The following is a 24060-nucleotide window of genomic DNA, read 5'->3' on the forward strand; positions in this document are numbered from 1 at the left end:
AGTACCTAGTACAGGTAAAGTTGGTAAAGGTTACTAAAGATAGGTAACTAAAGTCAAAGAGTGCGTGTGAGTCTAAACCTGACACCAAGTGTGTATTTCCTTAGGAGGAGCAAGGTATAACAACACAACTATGCATACGAATAGAGCCTTTATCAGAAACAGTGATTAAATACGCTGACAAGCATTAAGACATCCTAACATAAAGAGCCGTATTACCGTCATGCAACATTCGTAAGCGCCACACATTTTATCAGCAAATAATTATAACACACGCCGTAATCCCCCATAACGTCGCAATATTGCGCCGCCCACGAATCAACTCGATTTCTATGTCGGCAAATAACATAATGTTTACTGCATCCAACACATTTCCTTACAAATTGTTATCGGAAATAAGCGTTCAGAGTGAAGCTGTTTCACTAGAAAACCCTTATCTCACGAGGAATGTCGAGTACGGTCGCTGGTTTAGATCCTGATAGCGCTAATGCTGTGGACTTCGGAACATTCGCAGTTTTCCTGTTAGCGCTGTGGACAAGTACGTTTTGCATAGACAACACGGATTTCTAAACACGAATAATAGCTCCCACCCATAAATATAAAGAATTACCAATATAAGATGATTTAGTAGACAAATTTATATGATTCGAAGAAAATTACTTAAATAGGGACGAATACACTTACAAAAGGGGTGCCCTATGTATGAAAATGAAATTATAATTAATAATCGTAGTATAATTCTACAAATCAATTCTCGAACTTCTACTTCAATTCTAACAAGTAAACTAAAATAAATATTCTATGATTTATTAATATTCTGCTTAGTCGAAACTTTTCGTAGTCTCACAGCGGTACGATTGTTATAAGCAAATAGTGCTGTATTTAAAAACAAGTTAGTCTGCCCAAGAGCGCTTCTGATTCGCGAGTCATGCACTTACTGTCCAGGATGTGCTAAATGTGTTGTGTTTCATTCATAATTATGTACGTACTTGATTTTATCACATGAATAAAAAACATTTTCAAGGTTACACACCTCTTCATTGTCATAATATTTCAGTGATGATGAGGCGTCATTACTACCAAAGAATATTAAAGTATACCTTTTCCGAATATACGTAATTAAAAAGCAGGAAATAAAATTGGTCAGTGAACAAAATATTTGCCAAACACTAAATATTAATATACTGAAATTTCCATACAAGACTTTCATTTTATAAGTACATATTGCATGGAATTAAATTGTTTACAATAATAATTAAAACATTTCCGATACTTTTCACACATTCACTCCCGGAAAGAGGAAGTTAAAATATCAACCAATTTTCCTTTAGTTATAATAATTTTTAATCATTTCAGTACTCTTAAGACAACCTTAAAGAGACTTTCATGTATATTTAATTAAATTCCCGTGTTAAAACATTGATAAAACAGACGCAAGTGAAAACGACGGTAAAAATAAAGCTTACATGACTTTTGTAGAGATAAGTTTAACCAGATTAGAGTGAAATTACAAGGCGATGTTCGTGTCAATGCCAAAATTGGTCACAGTGTAATGTAACTCTTTAAATGAATGTATTAAAACAAAGCTTGCCATTATAAGCTTCGAGTTTCGACAATTTACAGTTTTAAAAACGAAAGTTCGTGGCGATGTGCAAACATTATAAATAATTATTGTCAGGATAAGACAATACGTCATTATGAAAAGCAATAAACATAAAACAGAATTTGGAATATCTCGACTTTAAATATATAACAGCTTTTGGTTTTATAATAACCACAGCAGTATAAACATTAAATTAGTAAATGGCTTTGATAATAATAACAAATGTACAGATATTTACTTTACTGAAAGCTTCATACTCCTGAGGTCGCAGATTACTTTGCCAGAAGTTAAATGGCCTCAAGTGACAAGTTTACAGAAATTTGGTGCAAAGTTCATAACCTAAGGTTAATCGTGTGTTAACCTTCCTAGTACGTTTACCTCTGTCCTCGGAGTAAAGGCCGCTGAGTCGAAAAGCTATAGAAATTTGTTTATCAAAAGGAAACCATTTCAAACAATTTTCTATTCTTGTATGTTATTGCTCCTTGAGTAAACGAAATCTAATAACTTTGCAAATATGTATATAATAAATGGTGGAATAAGAATTGATACAATTTGATATTATTTTACTACGAAATTAGTGCTTCTCTAATCTGAAAAATAACACAACAGAAAATTTGATATTTTTGGTTTTACGGCATTTTCTATTCTTTATAAATTTATATTTAAGTACATTAGAAAAGTACTTCATTTCTATCTAATATCTAGATATAAAGTTTCCAGCTTCACGAACATCGATTATTACTTGTTATTCTTTATTAAATCGGTAAACTTATTTTCTTTCTTGAGCCGAAGTTGAACAAATTTAAAATTATAGGTGTTTTATAAATAAAGCATTATTAAAATAAGTCTAGTTGAATAAATAAATGTTCGAGATTTGATCTTGTAGGTTATGACTTTCTTAATATAACGTACTAGCGGTCCGCCCCGGCTTCGCCCGTGGTACATGTTTACGTTTTCTCTACATAAGAACCATCCTCGTACTTCAAGGAATATAATAAAAAAAGAATTATCGAAATCGGTTCAGTCGTTCTCGAGTTATGCGCTTACCAACACATTTTGCGATTCATTTTTATATATAAGACTAGCGGTCCGCCCCGGCTTCGCCCGTGGTACATGTTTACGTTTTCTCTACATAAGAACCATCCTCGTACTTCAAGGAATATAATAAAAAAAGAATTATCGAAATCGGTTCAGCCGTTCTCGAGTTATGCGCTTACCAACACATTTTGCGATTCATTTTTATATAAGACTAGCGGTCCGCCCCGGCTTCGCCCGTGGTACATGTTTACGTTTTCTCTACATAAGAACCATCCTCGTACTTCAAGGAATATAATAAAAAAAGAATTATCGAAATCGGTTCAGCCGTTCTCGAGTTATGCGCTTACCAACACATTTTGCGATTCATTTTTATATATAAGACTAGCGGTCCGCCCCGGCTTCGCCCGTGGTACATATTTACGTTTTCTCTACATAAAAACCATCCTCGTACTTCAAGGAATATAATAAATAATAATAAAGTAAGTTTTTAGAAAAAAAAACAAAAACCGACTTCAAGACTATACCTTTACAAGTACAAATTTAAATAATTTCTGATAAACAGTGTATATGCCTACAAAATTTGAGGGTTTCCCTCGATTTTCCCGGGATCCCATCATCAGATCCTAACCTGGTGACAATGGGACCACCTCTGACGTATGACCTACCAAATAAAAAAAGAAATATTCAAATCGGTTTATAATTGCCGGAGTAATCGCGTAACAAATATACAAAAAAAAAATACCGTCGAATTGAGAACCTCCTCCTTTTTTGAAGTCGGTTAAAAAAGAATTATCGAAATCGGTTCAGCCGTTCTCGAGTTATGCGCTTACCAACACATTTTGCGATTCATTTTTATATATAAGATTATTTTCGTATTAACGTACAAAGTCACAGGACTTAAAACTGATTGATTGATGTATGTTCCCCTTGACAGACATTGCATTTCACGTGTTCTTATCAGTACTTATGATTAAGAAAGAAGTTATGCGCCATCAAGACTATGTGGAGAGGCTCGCAAGTGCAATAAAATATCTTAGATACAGATTACAGCTGATAACGATCACGTGAGCAATTATTTTGCTTACGCCGAAGGATTATGATACTGAAATCTTTTCAAAGGATATATGGTTGATAATTAATTAATATCTATCGAACATATTTTCGTTGATTTAATTACGTATTATTTTCCAAAATATTGTTAAGATTGTAAACACACATAGGTTGTACCATTACTTCTAAGTAGTAGGTATCCTTCTACTAAAGAATCTACGATTTAGTAATCTTTTAATACAAAACTTATTCATCATCGTAAGATTTTTGTTGCTAATAATAAAAAAAAAACAAAACATCAGATTACAAACTCACACATTACATCATACAACCTAGATATTAGAAAATAATTAATGAATACTGTATTTTATTACTTACCCAAAGTATACACAAGCTTGAAGTATCCAAATCTAAAAATCAAATCAAAAGTAGCAAGTAATAAACATCCATAATGACATCTACCATTGATTCCCAACAATCAATAAAGCTTGGATTATAAAATCAATAGCCAATAAAATGAAACACACAAAGAATATATTTTATGACAACGATAGAACAAATATCATCTAAGGTGAATGTAAGGCGCCAATACAGTAACATGAGACTTTGTAGGTCCAAGCATACGACTGGACAGTTATTGCCTTAAACACATTCAATTACTCTTAATAAAGGATCTTTAAAGTATTGTTCGATATTATTAAATAAGAAGAAAACCAATCTTTTCAATAAGAACGATAGACCTATTTCCAAACCTGAGAAATCAGAAGGAAACAGATCATTTATAGGAATATTACTACTTATTTTATTCAACACAAATTAAATTAACTCAATGTGAATCTAATTTGTCTTCTAATCGTCTACATATTATTTCATTCACTATTCTTGTGAGAACTCGTATTTTGACAGATTTATTGCTAATTCCATTTAAGTATAGGGAATCAACTAAACCACAACTATTGTGGTTTAGTTAATTAGAGTATTACAAAATTCCTAAACACATTCGTTTCAATTCAATTCTATCGTTCATAGTCCATCGATATTCATCACGCCCCATAAAGTGTCAAAAGTGCAGAATGACCAAACGTTCTCCCCTAAATAAATAGGAAACGAATAAATTCACAGTGAAATTGCTCGATTTCCGCACAAAGCAGACGACTCAATTCGTCACAGAATCGATAAATCCTTCCCTGATTGTACATTAATTGTCCGATTCGGACACGAAGTCGTAATGACCCGTAATGGACTACAATAAGAACTAAAATGCCACGTACTTTATCGAAAAGCGCATCCAAGTAATGCTATTGTAATAAATATAATAAGTTAAACACCTAAATACGAGAAAGGGACGTGTTGTGGTCGAATAATCTTATAAAAGAGATTCAGCAATAATGGCGTATAATTGTCACCGCCAGATTCCAGCATCTGCTTCTATTTGGTTCAAAAGGAATATTTTTGACACGTGTCCGCAAGTACAATAGCAATAAATTGTATTAGTCTCGATTATTGATACAATAGGTGTCAAATGGACTATAATTCACATATTATATTGCCGTGATACGAAACGAATCACCAAATACCGTACCGATATCTTTTTCGAACATTTATCGATAAGTTTTCATCGATAATGCAATAGTGACGTCCTAAATTCCCATCTTCATTGCGTAGATATGTTGACGTAAGACAAGATTTTGTTGATAAACGCAAAAACGTGATCATTACCATAAATTAAACAAACATTCAAGTTAAGTGTTCAACATTTACACAAAACAACCGTGTGTTTGTGATATTTATTGATGGAATCAAGTGAACGCCCACGCTAGTAAAACACAATTATAAAATTAGGCATTCCATTAATATGGTTGGTCAAAGCACCTACTTATGACCTTCTTCTTGACACCTTGTTTACTATAAAAATATACCGTAGAATGTCACTTTAAAAGCTCTATTCGCTTAAAAATAAGTAAACAGTCATTTACCGATATCCTTTAAGCTACGATACGAAATATACTTTAATAAAATGCACAATATTCAAGGACCAAAACAGATAGATACTGTAGTTAGACTAGCGACATGTCTAGTAATCTTATTCGTAATATATATCAGTATATAAAAACATTAAAACACATCACATGTATGTCACACCTGTGAGCCAAAAATAGGCAGACTCAGATAGGCTGCAAAGAATGGACGGAAGTACAACAGTTATCATAAATAATGCATTTTGTAACAATCCTAAGAAATTCTAGCCTACCTTATTAGTTATTACCTGTAGTAGGTACAAGTAACAATAACCTACTTTACATACCGTTTAATTTATCTTTATCTAAATTCTTGTAAATAGGTATATCTCTTAATAAATTCCCTTCTAATATGGTGTCATGATAAAATCTGATTAGGATATAATGGTAAGTGTTCTACAGTTTACTTTACAAAGCTTGACTATTTAATTCCTTTCCTAGTATATGGTAGTTAAATATCTTTATAACCATATTATTTTAATATAAAAGTATTTATCGCAAGTGCCGGGGAGAGTTGGGATTTTAGTATTGATTTACATGCACACTTCTAAAGATCGTTCATCACAGGGACTTCACCTATAAATAAAAATCATAGCCATAAACAATAAGGAAAAGTTAAACAGTCATTACATATCTTATTTTGTAACGTTTTGTATTGTGAGCGAATAGCCATTACAACAACAATCGACCATCTAAACAGTAAAATAAATTTATTTGCACAGCGATTATAACTTCCATAAAATAGTTTAAACATTTGACACACACAATGCTAAGGTTATTTATTACTTGTATTCTAAGAAGTGTAATTCAAGGTGATTTTTCAACGGATTGTATATGATCTAATGAATTATTAGCGTCTTTGTTTGTAGGAATGGTAATTGAGGCAAAAAATACGACACATTGTAATTGGGAACGAAAATAAATATGTTCCCAGACAGCGTGCCGCTCGTTGTAGGTAATGTTTTATTTAGCGAGCCTTGGAGCTACGAAACGTTGTTTATAATTATTGATAGACTTTCTGAATGTGCTCTAGTTTGTTTTTTTTTTAATGCGATATGAGTGACCATTAAAAAATACTAGCTCTTTTATTGGATTGTGATAAAATATGATGAGATATTAAATCCTTTTGAAAATTTAAAAATGTTAAGACAAAAAAGATTGAAATAAATGTACCTACAGCTTAATACAATTTATACACTACAAAGATTCCCATATCATAGTTTAAACCATAATATAGTGTCCTTTCATTTACACATAACATCGATAATATGACATACATTCAAAGAAAGATACGAAATATAAACTCATAAATTCTATGCACACACATTACAGAAATACACATAAACAACTACATCTACAAACATCATTGAGATCTATTTTGTACTTATATTATCATAACCACTATGTACAGATACAACCAGTAGGGAAACTTCATACAACACGTTCGAAATGGCTCACGCACGCTAGCCAAGCGAGCGTAAAGGTATACTTATATCTGTCAATTGTGATATTACCCTTACGATTCTCGTAAACACGCCTGGCTTTTGTGCGTGAACCATTTCGAAAGTGTTCTATTAAGTTTTCCTACTGGTTGTTTCTGTATATTGTGTCATAACCTTGAATATCTTTGTCCTTGCATTCATTGCAAATCATATTCGTAGCTCATCCATAAGTCGCAGCTCCGTGGTTCTTTAAATCAAGGTTAGAAATTGATAAAGGAAACCAGATCACAAGCAAAAAATATAATATGCTATCATTATATTGCCGGCTCAAAGCAAAGCCTTATTTAAATATAGAGCAAAAAGTGTATGATTGTACTAGATCAGTTATTTCCTTCTTCCTAAAACTGTGATTGCTAATTTGTAACCATTAGTGCTTGTTAGTTAAGAATATAATAGAAAATCATAGAACATTGTAGGATACACATAACATTGAACAATCATAGAACAATATAGGATTATATATAATATTTTGGGATCAACAAATAATATGATATACCTACAACGATATGTTATTTTTATACACGGTTTAAAGCGGGATATTATAAATACTGTCACTACCATTAATAGGGATATTCACTTTGGCACATTCATAGATAACTAGCGGTTCGCCCCGGCTTCGCCCGTGGTTACATACTTACGTTTTCTCTCCATAAGAACCATCCTCGTACTTCAAGGAATATTATTAAAAAATAATTAATGATATCGGTTCAGCCGTTCTCGAGTTTTGCGCTTACCAACACAATTGGCGATTCATTTTTATATAATAATTGATAAATCACTAAGATATCGGCACATTTTTACATCGTGATTTTTAAATTGAACCTTGGTCTTGCAATTTATATATAAACTTGACTTTAGAATTGATACAGATGAAATAAACAAAATGTTAAATGGTTGAAAGTTTGAAGAATTTTATCAAATAACGCCTATTAGTGAAAAGGCTATAAATATATCACCTAAAAGATATAAAGTGAAAATGTATAGTTGATATTATGTGACATCGCCCACCCAACTAAGATATAAATGTCTTATAGATAATATTATCTTTATACAAATCTGTACTAATCACGTCAGTTTACTTTAGACGTGTATTTGTATGGGACAATTAATTTTGAGTTACCTGCATTTATCAGAAATTTTTACTAAAAATATTTTAGACAAAACGATTTTATATATATATATATTTTTTTTTTTCAACGTGTTATTATTTTTACGAATGTAGTGAGAATATAGTACGATATAGTTGACCACATAGATGGTTTGGACAGAGGCAGTTAATAGTATTGGCATTAAATTATGAGTTAGCTACATGCAACTATTGCTGGTAAAATATACTATTTGCATTTGTCGTGTACCGCGCGCTCTACATAAACAAAATAATTTTCAGTCTACGAATCAATATAACGCTTTTTATGTACAAGGTATCCTTCACATTACGTCTAATTTTGCGTACTTGTAATTTCAAACTAGGTTCGTAGGTATTCTACAAATCATTTGAATGAGAAAAATATTTCATATTATATTCACTAAATGTTGAACTTCATGGCCATGTAACACTAGTAGGTACCTACCTCAAAGTACACTTATACACGAAGTATAATTCATTAGCTTCGTGGTTCTTCCACCATATTCAACTTCAAATATATAAAAATATTTATGGTACACGACGAGTTTCAGGTCTACCCTGGCTTTTACATAGTTTTAATTAGAATAAGTACATACAACAAGTCATGTACAGAGAGAAATAAAATTGATTGATTGGTGACATCAAAATTTAACGCCGCGCCGACTTGAGATCCATCACACGAAACTGGTATTTTGAAAGTATTTCATCAGATCTTTCTACAGAAGCTTAATAGAATAAACATCTATATTAAGAAATACTTTTTGGACGTCACAAAATAAATATAAAAAATAAATCAACAAGTTGCATAACTAAAAGAGAAAAACAAACCAAATTTATATATGTAGGTACTTTAACTACATATTTTGAACTATTGTAAAAGATAATTATTTAAAAGATATTCGAGGCATGCAGTTGGTTTCTTAATAAAATTATCATTAATCTATTAATGATCACGAGATAGTGTTTCAAATCAATGAATACGTAATAAGTTTCGATAAAAATATTTAATCGTTACTTTTTAATCACCGCACGTAAGCAAGCAATTAGCTTTCTCTGTAAAATTTCGTTGGGAACATTTTTCCAATGTGATATTAATATTGTAATTTATTATTTGATAAAACATATTTCGAAGGCAGAACAAACAATTTTTATTCATTAAAGATAAAGAAAGAGATATAGATTTTATTTAAAAAATACCAATTGACATTTAAGTATTCCGTTTACGGTTACAAACAGTCCATAAGGCGTTTTACTTTTTTGTTCTCAAGCAATCATTCATCATCGATCACTTCCAACCGATAATTACTTACCATTTTATCATTAATAGCTACAATAAATAATCCATTGGATTATCCAGGATTAAACGATAAGAAATGAAATGGAAATCTCAGATAATCCTCTCCAAGATATATCATTAGCACATATGAGTGTGGAGAATTAATAAAAATAATTGATTGTAAACCACTGCATTTATATTTGAAATTCCCAAGCACCTGTCCAACGCAGCAACGAATGAAATTAATTACCGCTCGTCGATTTTATTACGAACAGAATTCCTTCTACAGCGTCTCGTTTAGTCCTGAACAAAAACAATTTGCACGTAGCCATGATACTTATGTCCAGGTTCGGAATACTGTAAGAAAATTATTAGAAGCCCTAAATGTCACGGACAAAAATCGCTACTATTTAGCTGATAGACAGCAATTTTTTCAGCATTCAATGACACGTACGTACGAGGTACGTAGAGTCCAGATTATTTCTACCAGATTGTTTGTTCCAGACCGGACTTTTACAATTATATGAGAAGTAACATAATATGAAATTACAAACTTATTCATTGCCAATAAAACATTTTATTTTATTTTTACGTTGACGATTTTATCATTCTGAAACTTTCGCTCTGACCAATATATTTTATGTTAAGCATTCGTTTAATAACGAACAGTTCTATTTAGCAAGGATTTTCTTGAACTGGGGCCCTCGTCATAACCAACTCGTTTTTAAATTCCCAAGTATCGCAATCTCAAAGAATCCGGGATCAAAAGCCGGGCCTCACTTAACCAAAGCCGCCCCTGCGCCCAGGTGTCGATAGACACCTCGCTCAATTAATGGGGCGCATGATTCGATTTTGACTATTTTTATCACTCTGTTTTCATCCGTTCCCGCTCAGGTTGAAATGTTTTGTACGGAAGTGAACCGAGACGTAAACATCCAGATTCTAGACTGTGTTTACGCGTCTGCAATGTTGTTATTGCAGGATACCGAACTTTAGACATAACTTTTAACTTTATACGCTATCTGAATGTTTTTATTTTTCATAGTAAAGCAATTTTCGGTTAGTGCTATTGGATATATTTTATTGCACAAATGCGGAATATTTTGTTCGCTAGTTGCATCACTGTGAAGCTTGTTGGAAGATCTAAGATAAAAGCTCGTTTAGTTTAGATAGCATAATATTATCTATAAGATTGTAGATTTCCTTAGAAAATCTTATAAAAGAAAAAAGATTTTTTTTTTTTCATTTAAAGTAATGAAGCTTGCTACCTCATGCAGAAACTCATTACTTCGCTGAATGACTAAATAGTTTCCTTCACAACGAGATTAAATTTGCATGCACAATTTATTGAAGTTAAGCTAATTGATCAACACTTTTGTGTTACTAATGGGTTACGTGAATTTTATATGGTATAAATTAATTTGCTCAATGTATTGAAATTGTTTATACCTTAACGGCACTAATAAATGTTAAAACATAACAATATAACAAAACTATTTTTACTTTCAGGGCGATGCGGTTACTACGCGACTATACTCCGTAAACCGTAATTAATAATATGTTCATTCGAAGAAATAACACATATTAAAAAAAAGAATAGAGCTTTTATCAAGTCTGCCTGAAGCAAGACAGGCGCAAATATTGAAAAAAAGTGTGAATATAATTAGCGAGAAATCGGTTTCACGTGCACCTATTAATAATGTTTCACATCAAAAATAATATATTTGATTCAGATCGAAAGTGAACTTATGAATGAAAACACTCCAATTACGTCACAAGTTGGCCAGTCGCCATATTATCTGAAAGACGTGGGCAGAATGTTCCCGTAAGGTCAGAGGTCAAGCAAATACGAAAAATATTTAAAATACGAGAAAACTCTATTCTACAAATCGAGGTTGCAACGCTGTCTACGATCTGTAAGCCAGTTCAAACCTTTGAAAGAGCAATATAAAGTCTCTGCTGTAGTCGCCTGTGTTTCATCCCAGTCTTCCAAAGTTACAAAAACATTACTCACCATATAGTCCGAGAGAAGTTTCTTTCAATTTGTGTCCATAGTATCAAAAGATGGACAATAACTATACAAAAAAAAACCATACAACAATAAATCATACACCGTTGACTGCTCCTTTTGAATTGGAACTAAAATTAGAGAAGCCACGGCAAGAGCCTAGTTTCCTCGACGTAAATAAGTAACTACGTAAAGACATGAATGGAGGCTGGCTGCGAGCCAAAATCTATCAAGATGGAGCGGGGTTTGTCTCCACAAAGTAAAGCTTGCGGTGACTCATCTATTGTGCAATTCTGGAATTTTCTAGATGTGTGCAGATAAAAACTTTTAGACGGTTGCTTTCCAATGGATAGATATCGTGTGCAATTAAGAATCTTGTATTTTCTGTAAATACAAGCACTTAGCAACTTAGACAATAATATTTTATTACATAATTTAAATTTTAAATACTTTGCATGTTTTTCAAGAACGGATTAAAATGCCTTCACCTAACTGGAAAATCTGCAGTCATTTTACTCCGCTATTAAAATAGTTGGCGATCAGTTATCTGAAAAACAAATTATGAAATATGCAGTTGTTATTATATTAAAAGTTCCGTATTGTTTTTTTAATTAATTTAATACAATTATATACTTATATCCATTACAAACTGTTGCATATATGTATTTTTTCTGCACATGTACATACAATGCCGGCGCCAGACTGGTACACCGTACAAGTCTAGTTCAAATCTAATTAACAAAGTTCATTGCGCATATTACTAGTATACTGAACATGTTATGGCTATAACTGTACATAATTCACATAAACACGCATAAAATGTAAAAATTATAATGATTGAAAATGCAAATGTGCATTAATTACTTAATTAAATACACGATGGCCTTTGAACCGATGCAATTGAAGAGATACGGCCTACATTTGTTGTTTTGTAATATAATACTTTGACTTTTTAATTTGTGGTTCTTTATTTATTACGTTTTGAGTTACGTTTCATAATATTTACATACTAGGCACGTTCATGATGTACTAAGAATAGGATGGTATTTTTTTTAATTTACTTTTTGTTGACAAAGACATTAAAAATGTAAGCATCCAAAAACAAACATATCGTGAAATTTTAATATCAACAAAATCTAGGTAAATTTTGTCAAAATTCTATCAAATATCTAAAATCTATGAAGAATATTGTGATATTGTAAATGGAAGAATGCGGTTCTTATTAATTGTATTTGTATTATAATAATTATACTGTAATAAATAAAAATAATTCCTCAAAATTTTCCTTAGACAATTTTACGTAGATATTTTATTACTGCAGATAAATGACAAATACTGCAATTATAAAACAGTAAACACTTTATTACACGATAAAATGCATTCCGTGTAATAACGCAAGTAACACATGTTACGAGTAAGTAATATTTATAATGTATTGAAAAACATGACTTGTAGTTTTGATTCTTAGATCCTGTATAAATGATGTAAAATTATCTTAAAAATTATAGACAATTTGCTAAGCGATAACGTCATAATGGAAAATTAATCCACTAATAAATAATATTCGGCTAGATTAAATTTTTTATGTGTAAGAAGTGAAACTTACAACATAAAATAACGTATGTTGAGATGGCCTGGGATGTCGACGGAAGTTTATAAACATAATATTTTTCGTGTGGCGCGCGTGCCATTCTATCGTAATCTATTTTATGCAATTTCTTCAGCGTAATTCTTCTCAAATCACATTTTTCATACATATATCATTTAAAAACTATGTAATTTAAATAGTTAACATAAAATAGGCTGTGAGAAATGAGTGTATAGTATGACGTCAATTAATAATATTGATCAGTAGGCAAATAGGCACACAAAACAATCTTATCACACCCTTAAGCTCTGAAATAAACACATGTATATTATCCCAAATGACCCCATAACCACGTAAAAGATATTAGGAAGGAATCGCGGCGCCTGTACGCCCCCGCTCGAGATTTCAGTAGTATTCATCGCCCACGCAGAACGTGGGTTTTATGAAGCTTTTAGGAATTTTTTGGCAATGATATACGGTTAAATCGGCTGTAATCTATCAAAATTGTATCAAGTGTCAGCACAATTAGTTTGGTTTCGTCAGTAGGATCTAACGTAATGTAGATTTTGAGATTCTACTTCTTACCTCTTTATTTATATCTCTACAAATATTAAAAATATGAAATTGAATTTCTTTTCTTTCACGTCGCAATGGCAATTTTTATGGTATTATTTTATTATTTTTTATGGTATAGTTTTTAAGTTCAAATGCAGATGTAGAACATCCCTTATGTTACCATGGTAAAACGTCTGATTCCTTTGGGAATTTTCTTTGACCACGCCGGTGAAGCTTTGGATAACAGTGAGTCGTTTATTTTATAAATGAATATGGTACAAAACAATGTACACTAAATAAAATAAGCATTATAAAATTGTCCGATTTTATAAACCACAATTCAAACTATTAGTACTATTTTTGCATTTAATTTGGGTTAAGCGATAATTTGATAATTCACCAACCATGCGTTTACAAAACCACACACAACAATTGCTAATGCAATAACACGTTTATCTAAAACTATCCTGTTTAATAATCCACAAATAATCCAGACTTGTAACACGGAACACTATTTTTAGATCCGCCCACAGCCCTAAAATATAGCTCAGGAGGGATGGCCGTCAATGGAGTCTGGAGACCAGCCATGTCGACGCCTTGCTATTTGCGTCACTAATGTATTATTCAGGCTTATTAGCACACGTTTCGTCCATTCAGTATTTAGATTCGTTACGAGAGAATGCGTTTAGATTTTATTCAATTACTCTATCTATTTTTGTAGAGTTTCGCAAATAAATACATAGGAATTAGAATTTATTTATTGAAGTGAAACTTCTTTAGACGCGTTGAGAGTAAAATTTCATGGCAATACCATCACGTCATGGAGGACGATTTTGGTAACTTTAAATCAGCTTTGGGGTCAAACCTGTTAATTACTTGTTATGGAATCCATACTAATATTATAAATTCGAAAGTAACTCTGTCTGTCTGTCTGTTACTCAATCACGCCTAAACTACTGAACCAATTTACATGAAATTTGGTATGGATATATTTTGATACCCGAGAAAGGACATAGGCTACTTTTTATTGAGAAATATGTACCACGGGCGAAGCCGGGGCGGACCGCTAGTAAATGAATAAATCAAATCTTGCTAAAGAAATTTCATTTCTGACACATTTGCTCTGCTCACAGGCTTTTTTATTTGAATACGTATTGTTTCTTCGACTTAATTCAGTTTCTTTTTTCAATCACATTTACAGCAAAAGCTTTCGTCATACCCTACTCACCTAAATTACCTTATACATTCGTCTGAAACCTGTGTTCTAATACAAACAAATGTAAGAACTAAATCAAACGCTAATATATCATAGAAACTATCTACATATCTAAACCACTACCAGGAAGAGCAATTTATTAGCCTGTAAATGGGGCAGATAAACAAAACACTCATTTGTATATTCATTTCTTGCTTTCTTAAAGATATTTATTACAAAGGACCACGAAGGCTTTATTATGTTTCTTGAGGAAAACAGTATGTATTCTAATCGTATACCAAATAAATTAATATAAATTTTGCTTGTTATGTACGTAAAACTACTACTATTTACTAGCTAACTAATTACTCGCTGCAACCCATACCTTTTCTTGTGTGAGACTTAGAGAAGTGCTACGCGAATAAAATCCATATGTATAATGTGTATCGAGACTATACTCTAATGTTGTGCAAAATTTAATACAAAACTCGTCAGCTGTTTTTTTTATATTTTTGTTTAGTGAACAACAATTATTAACATGAAATCAGTAAACAACAAATTATAATATAATATTATGTCTTTCTAAAATGGAAGAAGTAAACAATTTTAATCTGTGCTGAAGGCTGAACTTTAAAGTAACCTTAGATGTAATTTATATCAATGTTAAACTCATAATTATTCTGTTATGATAAGTGTCAAATTAAAATAATTTATTAAATTATTTTTGTAAGTTTACAATATGTATTTTTTTTTTTCACTCAACATTAATAACTTATTTCAAATACGATCGTCATTTAAGGTAGATACAGTACCTACACACCAAAAGTATGACGTTAAAATGTAGGTAATTTTACAAAAAATCGTTCACATTATTAAAAATAGTGTAAATATAACGGTACAACACAATGTAAACATGTCCTTCCAAAGTGGTATTTGAAAGCACAGCTTCAATGAATAGATTCGGGACAAATATAATCCTTTAGCTAAGAGATTTTGCACGCAAATTTTAACAAGGGCCAATATGAATACAATAATTGGATGAGAAGAAGTTTTTGAAAGGGAGGTAATGTGTAATCTTGTTTTCTTTCAAATGTTAGTACTTAACACGTGCGCTCTTTGTTGACTGAAAAAATAAAGCTTTTCAATTATGATACTTTAATATCATTAAACCGGAAATTGTTACATGTATAAAAATATTATTATTTTATTGTTATATTATAGTATAAATATTTATGTATTTAGTATATTTTTATTATTTATAGTAATTCGATACTTCTTTCATGAATAATGGTCTTCTAAATTCTCATTCTCAGAACACTATCTATGCAGGTAACCCTTTTTTCGGTAACTATAAAGTATTTGACAAGGTGCGAAAAGTTGTAAATTTTTTTTTCTACAAACATCATAGATTTAAATTGCAGGTAAATCGTGTGCCACTCTACGGTAGTTTCGTATTTTCTATATTAATTTGAAAAAATAAGCAACATTATATAATTGAATATGGTATTATTTAAATAGAATAATCTTTCAATTTAGGAAACAAGGGTAACATTGATACTAAAATTTTCTTCTATTCGACTGTTTTCTGAAATAAATGCGCAGCTAAGAGAGGTGTCAATTCACTATTATGTTATATAATTGTTGTTGAAACATTTTATACATGCTAATTAATATCTAATACGATAGTGCTATTAACAGGTAATAGAACAGAGATCAAGGTTGCATATAAAATATATTATCTATAGAAAGAACTTCTTTAAAATCCAGTAATATTCGTACAGAAATTTGTAAATTAATTAGGTATTTATGTAATTTAGTAAGCTGTTCACCCCAGCGTATAGACGATGTTTTTGTGACATTTTAAAATTATAAGATGTTGATATGAAAATGGAGACAAATTAAACGAACCTAAAATTAATTAAAATTTAGCCCACTACACAAACCACCTCGACTTTACCTATAAATTTAAATAAATTAAAGCAAAACATATACAACAGGGCGACACATTCCAACAGCATCTCAATTCAGTGAAATCACTTTTTAAAAAGCAATCATTGTAGTTAGTAGTGTTTAAATGCTCAATATTTGATGCTAAACCAGTCTTATTTACCGGGCATTGAACCCACTTTCTTCTGATTACAACCGTCAAATAAAAGTAGAAATTGTTCACTTATTATACAAAAAATACTTTACAAAGCCCAGTATGATTTTATTTAGTCATTATTAAATGATTGATAACTTTGTTGATTGATTGTCAACGGCTCGGCTATCGAGACAGAATCAGTCTCGTCAATTTTATTGTAATTTTTTATTCCCCTCTTGTAATTATAATATCATTGTTTATTCCTAAAATAATTGATAAATTTATGCTCAAAGTATGCTTGCGAAAAAGATCATAATATAATTTTATTGTTATTGGTGTGTGTGAAAATTAATAAAATTTTATGTTACGAGTAAAATGTCATCGCTTAGCTTCTGTTAAATGTCTTGTGCTATAAGAATGAATTATGGATATTATATGGATATTCTTTTTGTGAATGTTAAATGAACGTAAAAATCTTACTTTAATATCGTCACATATTGTATTACATATATTTTTATATACTGTAAGTATTTTCAACATCCAATATCATAAACTGAACCCAAAACTTATGTAGAAAATAAAGCGCTAGCACAGCGCTAGTGTCTCTTATACGAAGAAAACTGCGTGTACATATTGTACAAACTGGAAAACAAAAATTTCGAATACTTTAAAAACATTCAATTCAATTCGTATACCAAGGAAATAGTTCAAGTATAAATTTAGATATAATCTTGTTTTCAAACAGTAATATAAAGTGCATCCACCGAAATACAGTAACAGTTCGAGTCGACAAAACTTATAGAACAAAACACATTAAATTCTCAGATGCTTTATAGTTTAGCTGCGTAATAACGTAATAAATAGATTAGCTTTATGGATGATTCAAAAATCTAATCACGTTAAGAAAAAATCTGTAGATAGGTACTTATATTATGTAAGTATTTCCTGAATTTAAAATAGCCTATCTAAGAAGTATCAATCTTTGAAACTCCATACTGAACCGATTATTATTATAGTGCAATAGAAACAATATTCAGTTTTATTACGTTATTCTAAAGATTCATATTATGGTGTTTATAATATTTATTTGAAAAATACATTGGTATAAACATATAAATTGGTATTGATGCAAAAGTTGATGCAACTGCCAACTGCCAACATTTAAGGCAATCCTGTGTAGTAAATTATTTTGACTTCTTACAAAAATTACTGAATTTTTGTGTGAGATCCGAAGTAAAGCTAATAAAATATCAAGTTATACATGTCATAACTGCAGCTAAACCTACAGCGTTGTTCTTCGTAGTATGAGAATTGTAAATTATACAAAACAATAAAATATCACATTCTTGAACATGTATTTTAAGAAACATGTTGCTAATCGTATTTTGTATGCACAATCACGGAGTTATGACTCGTGGCGGTACTATGACGCTTTAAGGCGTTACGAAATAAAATAATTTGTTACCTTACTTTTAACATGTAAAAAATACAACATCAAACTTGTTAGTAAGAAGTTGAAAGGAGTTGTATTGTAAATACTTAACTGATTATGTAGATGGCATAGAATAACATAATTTTCCTTTGCTCGTGATGTGAGATGTCCTGTATTCGAGCCCTTTCGGTTGATCATGGTGTAGTAAAGCACAGGATCGTCTATTTTCTTGTACAGTAAATCGATTATTGAAGGAATGTGACATACATCTATCTCATATTATAACAAGTCAATAACTGCGTTAAAAACAACCGACTTCAAACTTGCACTTGCAACATTTACAAATACAGACAAAAATGCTCATAAAATAAAAACTACTGAGCCTATCCGAATAAAATTTTTATGGGACCAATTCGACACCATCCCGCATCGAACAAAAAAAGAATCACGTAAATCGGTTCAGAAACCACGGAGTAATCGGTGTACATACATAAAAAAAAAAAAAAAAAAAACATACCGGCCGAATTGATAACCTCCTCCTTTTTTTTGAAGTCGGTTAAAAAGCACCCCTAGTAGCATGTTACACAATTTAAGAAATTTACAACAGCAAAGCTACATTTTAGCGGCTCTCACTTCTGTAGCTTTCGGAGTAGGTCGAGATGGGCCTGGAGTGAATCCCTCTATGTCATTTACATGCATTATTCCATCGACGTCGTTAAATATTACCGCGTTCACTCAAAATAGCGAAACGCTGTAAAATTCGCATTTGTAAGTACGCACGTTTCAGCTTTGGCGGTAAGGAGCCGACACGAGGCATAGGTATGTATGCACATTCCATACAATGTTCTTGGGTATAACTTTTTTCTTAGTCAGGTTAAAGATTAAAATTTTTATGACACAAATAATAAAAATGGTCTAGTTAATTTTTACTTTATTATAATATGGAGCTGAAAAGCTATAATTATGGGGTCTACCTATAATAATGAATTTATATCTTATCAATCATATACATAGTATAAAAATTGCATCAAGCAATCTGCACTTGAAAAATTAAATGTACTAAACTAACCTGACTAAAATTACTATCGAAAGAATAAAGGAATAAGAAACAACAATTAATACGAATTTAAATTATGGTTCCATTTATCTTGTAATATTAATCCAATACAAAATTTGGCAAATACAAAACCGCTTAAATAGCATATAGACATGAGTCATCAGGGTAAGTAAATTCATAACCACAAAACAAAGTTGATATGGGCAATAAAGCCTGCGAATACGTATACGAGTAACATATGAAATACAATGAGCAATGAATTGCTACGTATCAAATAAAACACCACATTTTGACTCTTAAATCTTGCAGGATTATATGCTTTTTGTTTTGTATATTAAATTAACACGACCGAATTACGGAGGATCGTATATCATGATAAATGAGAAAATGATTTGTACCACCCCGTATAACATTAATTTAATAATATTTTTATCAATTTAAATAGTTGACATTTCAAAATTCGGAAAGAATCAAAATATTGAATTACATGAATGATGCCAAGTATTTAAGTACCTATACCTACTTAGATATGTATACATAATTAGTTTCTTTTTAACATAAAGGAAAATAATTCAATTTGAATAATGTGCAATTTAAATCGATTGACAATATTATGTAATTTATAATAATTAAAAGATACCTAATAAATAATATTTTATGCACTAAAATGAAATACACAATTATGGACATATGAATCGTAGTGTAAATTATAAATGTGTCAAGAAAATAAATGAATTAAGAAATAAAAATCAATTAATAAACTTTTCACTATACATTTATGAAAATTAATGATGTTTTGTAGTGACAAGATCGTTAGTAGAGTTATTTTTATAAATAAAAAGAAAACAATTGTATGCAATCTATAAGAGACTTGTTCAAACTGAAGTGTTAATATTATAATGTCAGATTTAAATAAACCTACTTTAATCATTTACTACAACCATATGACAATACTAAAAATCTGACTAAAAGTTTACATGTAATCCAGACAAATTCAAAATGTACCAGTCGAAAACTGTCTGCGACACGCGATATTCGCGAAATGTGCGAATGGCATATGAAATATGATTGTCGGGCGTCTCGGTAAGCAATTTGGGGTTCCGTACCCTGCGAACGCAATTGGAAACGTTGCCAGAATTGTCATCTTTACGCTCGCTGGCCCGCCAATATCAACCATGTATTGCGTTCAACTTTTTAATTACAATATGTTCTACTGTCTGGCTTGATGAGTTGTGGGTATTCATTTCTGAATCATTTAACGCTCAAGCCTTTTTTTGGGTAATCATTTTCTATTGCTTATGCTGGTAACTTTTAATGCATTAGCTAATTTTTAAATAGTATGTCCTTGTTGAAGTTTTTAGATATTATACTTGCATCTGATTTGGTTAAAATAGATATGTTGAAACTTTTGAAAATATTTATTATAAAGTGGTAAAGTAGTTTATAGTTTATGTCCATTAAAAGTTACAACGATCCTTTTCTTATAGATAATTCCACTATCATATAAAATTGCAAGAAATTTCATTCAAATAAAAACAAACAATCTAAAAATAAATTAAACATTTATTTCCTCAATCTCCATCCACAAAAAGCCAATACTCCAACATTAGTGTAGACTGTAGTCCATCAAAATAATGTTCGTGCACCGACTGCTGCCGCTGCCTTTCATCGCGAAGCTAAGCATTGTAACGTCGTACATATTCCATGGCTAGTATCCAAATGCATTGCAATAAGAACATTGAGATTGCCCTAAACAGTCGTTGCCACTATTGTGTCCAATATATTCGAATGGTCGATTTAATTTCAACAGCTTCGCAACAAATCGGAAAATATTGCCTGATTCCACTCTAATATAAACGCTTGAAAGCAATGTGGATTTGGGCCAAATATTGAAGTATAGTAGGGCTCCCAAGATTTAGTTTGGACTTAGGATTACATTCTTGTGTGTTGTAAGTATTATTTTTAAATTATATCTAGATATAGAGCAATTATTGCTCTAGGTATATGAATTTTAATCTCTTAATCTTATATATAAAATTCTCGTGTCACAATGTTAGTCTGCATACTCCTCCGAAACGGGTGGACCGATTCTCATGAAATTTTCTGTGCATATCGGGTAAGTCTGAGAATCGGCCAACATCTATTTTTCATATGTACCACGGGCGAAGCCGGGGCGGGCCGCTAGTATTATATATTATAACTTCTCTAAAAGCAATCGTTGTACATGCTACCTCTGAACATCCTAGGACTTAGACTATTATATATAGATAGATTCTACGTAACATTTCACAGTACCTACGAGTTTCAGAATCAACACGTCGCGTCGAGAGGTGCATCAACAGTTCAATCTACCTGAGTCGTTCAGCGTGAGAGCATCATGATAAACGACAGGATAGCTCAAATTTACGCGCGTCTGATGTTCCGCCATCCAATTCTGAATACGGCTCGTAAACTTGCGGTCATGTGCACGTAACCGATCGACTTTGATTTGAAAACACCGCAAACCATATAGCTATAGAGTTTCACTAACACAGCTCAAGCAAAACCCAGCCCTATCATCCAGGCAATAGTATTGGTTTTGCATTACAGCACATAGGTCCTTAATTATATTGGAGCTGCCGTGAGAACCGTGAAAAACACTTTAGCTTCTAACAAACAGCACAAACAATACGAAATTAATTAATTACTGACACTAAGTGTAACTCATGGCCTGAAAAGAAAATAAGATGCAGTAGCTACGTTAGAAATTATTCATTCTATGGAAACAAAGTACGGTAGCAATATACGCTATAAGCTATATAAGCCTATAAAGTGAAGTCCCATGTCCCCTAATAGTGGGGTAAGGGGCAGATGCATTATACATCTGTTTCACTGATCGATTTTCTTTAGGGACAAGTAGGTGATCAGCCTTCTGTGTCCTGCCAGACCAAGACTTTTTTTTTCTTCGTCTTCACCGGGAATTGAACCCGGGACCTTCAAGCGGTCGGTCTCAACTGCTTGAAGCGGTCCGACGTGTACGGCCGCCCTTAATTATACATTTTGAGCTTTGAAATTTTCTATATTCTAGGGCAGAATAAGTTATAGTCGATAGTATTTAGTGTTCACACTTAATTTCCGTTTTGGATTTCTCTACTTTACACAAGTAACAGATTTACGTATAAAAGTTATCCATAACAGCTTTTTTTTTAAATATGAACAAATATTTAAAATTTATCAAACAAACCATAAAACAAACGTACACTGATCTCCAATAAACAAGTTATTACAGCCAAGAATGTAAATTGAAGCTTTGTATAGAAAGCGAGAACTTTCCCAATGCCTATAAAATCAGTACAATATTTTTATTTGTGTCAATAACACCTTAATATGAAAATTCCGTAAAGCAAGAATAACGACCCATTAATGAATCAAAGAATATACGTCGATAGACGATATATTACCACTTAATTACCAATAGATTATACTTATCATAGAAAAGAAAATGCTTTATTTCACTCGTCGGAATTTGTATTTACAAGTATATTAAGAAGATTAAGAGGATCGTTTCGATTCCACTATCAATAGTATCGCCTCGTGTTTACAAACTTGTGTTGCTTTGAGATTTAAATTAGGAATTCGTGGTTTATCGAAACAAAAACACGCTTCAAATGGTCATGGCATTTGTAAATATACAGAGGATGAGTGATATTAATTATTAATTTTATGTCGGAGAAATAACTTAAATATCTAGAAGGAGTTTTGTAATTGGCTGAAAATATAAGTTTTCATACTCCACATAATATAATCCTGATTAGATAGGTATGCTTTTTACACTAACAATGAAAAACTAAATATTTTAACAAATAAATTGCTTTCGTAATTCCTTAATTGATAGGTATAAATAATTTTATAACATTTGTATATTCGAAACAAGATAAAATAAAAAAAGGACCAAAATTAAGGATCATACGTAGTTAACAAAGGCATGTCATTTTTTACCCACACACCTTATGATCAAACGATCAAATTTTAATAAATCGCTTCCTGCCCTATCGATATTATTTCAAATAGATAACTTCGTATAGGACTATAAACTAGTTAGCTATGAAACGCGCCTCGGAATCTTATCAAAGTATCGGCTTATATTACAATCTAATGCGTTATACGAATCATTTGCATATCAGTCACTATGAGATAATATATAAACAAATGCGTTTATAAGAATATACTACAATCTGTATGCCTACGCAATTTAATAATAACATAATAATGCACTTATATATAGGTATCTACTTCATTAAGAATATCTATGAAGATAGAAGTAAAAGTTTTTAAGAATATAGACAACTTTAAAATACGTAGATATGTTAATATTTTTCGGCTTTAAATAAATATTTTGGAGAAAATTCGGCTATTAATACATGACGTCACTTTCCATCAAATAAAATTGAAAAATGAAAAATCAACAAAAATCAAGATCGAATTGATTGAAGGAACAAACATTGGTCTGTTTTATTAAGACGTTATAATAATGTTCTATAATAACAAGCTGA

At 31.4% G+C, this 24060-nt stretch overlaps 1 protein-coding gene across 2 annotated transcripts in view; it reads right to left on the reverse strand.

Annotated features, from left to right (window-relative positions):
• Positions 1-24060, reverse strand: part of LOC149482926 (RNA/RNP complex-1-interacting phosphatase) — a 101430-nt gene that overhangs the window by 12397 nt on the left and 64973 nt on the right. The window contains exon 9 of one of the 2 annotated variants that reach the window (XR_016316554.1): positions 14687-14827. The exons of the other annotated variant lie outside the window; for it this stretch is intronic. The gene's annotated coding sequence lies outside the window, so the exon portion shown is untranslated. Of the gene's footprint in view, positions 1-14686; positions 14828-24060 lie in introns of those variants that run through there. 2 annotated transcript variants of the gene reach the window in all.

The sequence above is a fragment of the Colias philodice genome, chromosome 14 (genome assembly GCF_061535455.1).
Source record: "Colias philodice isolate Cphi_HAF_F1 chromosome 14, ilColPhil1 Martin Lab GWU primary, whole genome shotgun sequence".
NCBI classification, from domain to species: Eukaryota; Metazoa; Arthropoda; class Insecta; order Lepidoptera; family Pieridae; genus Colias; species Colias philodice.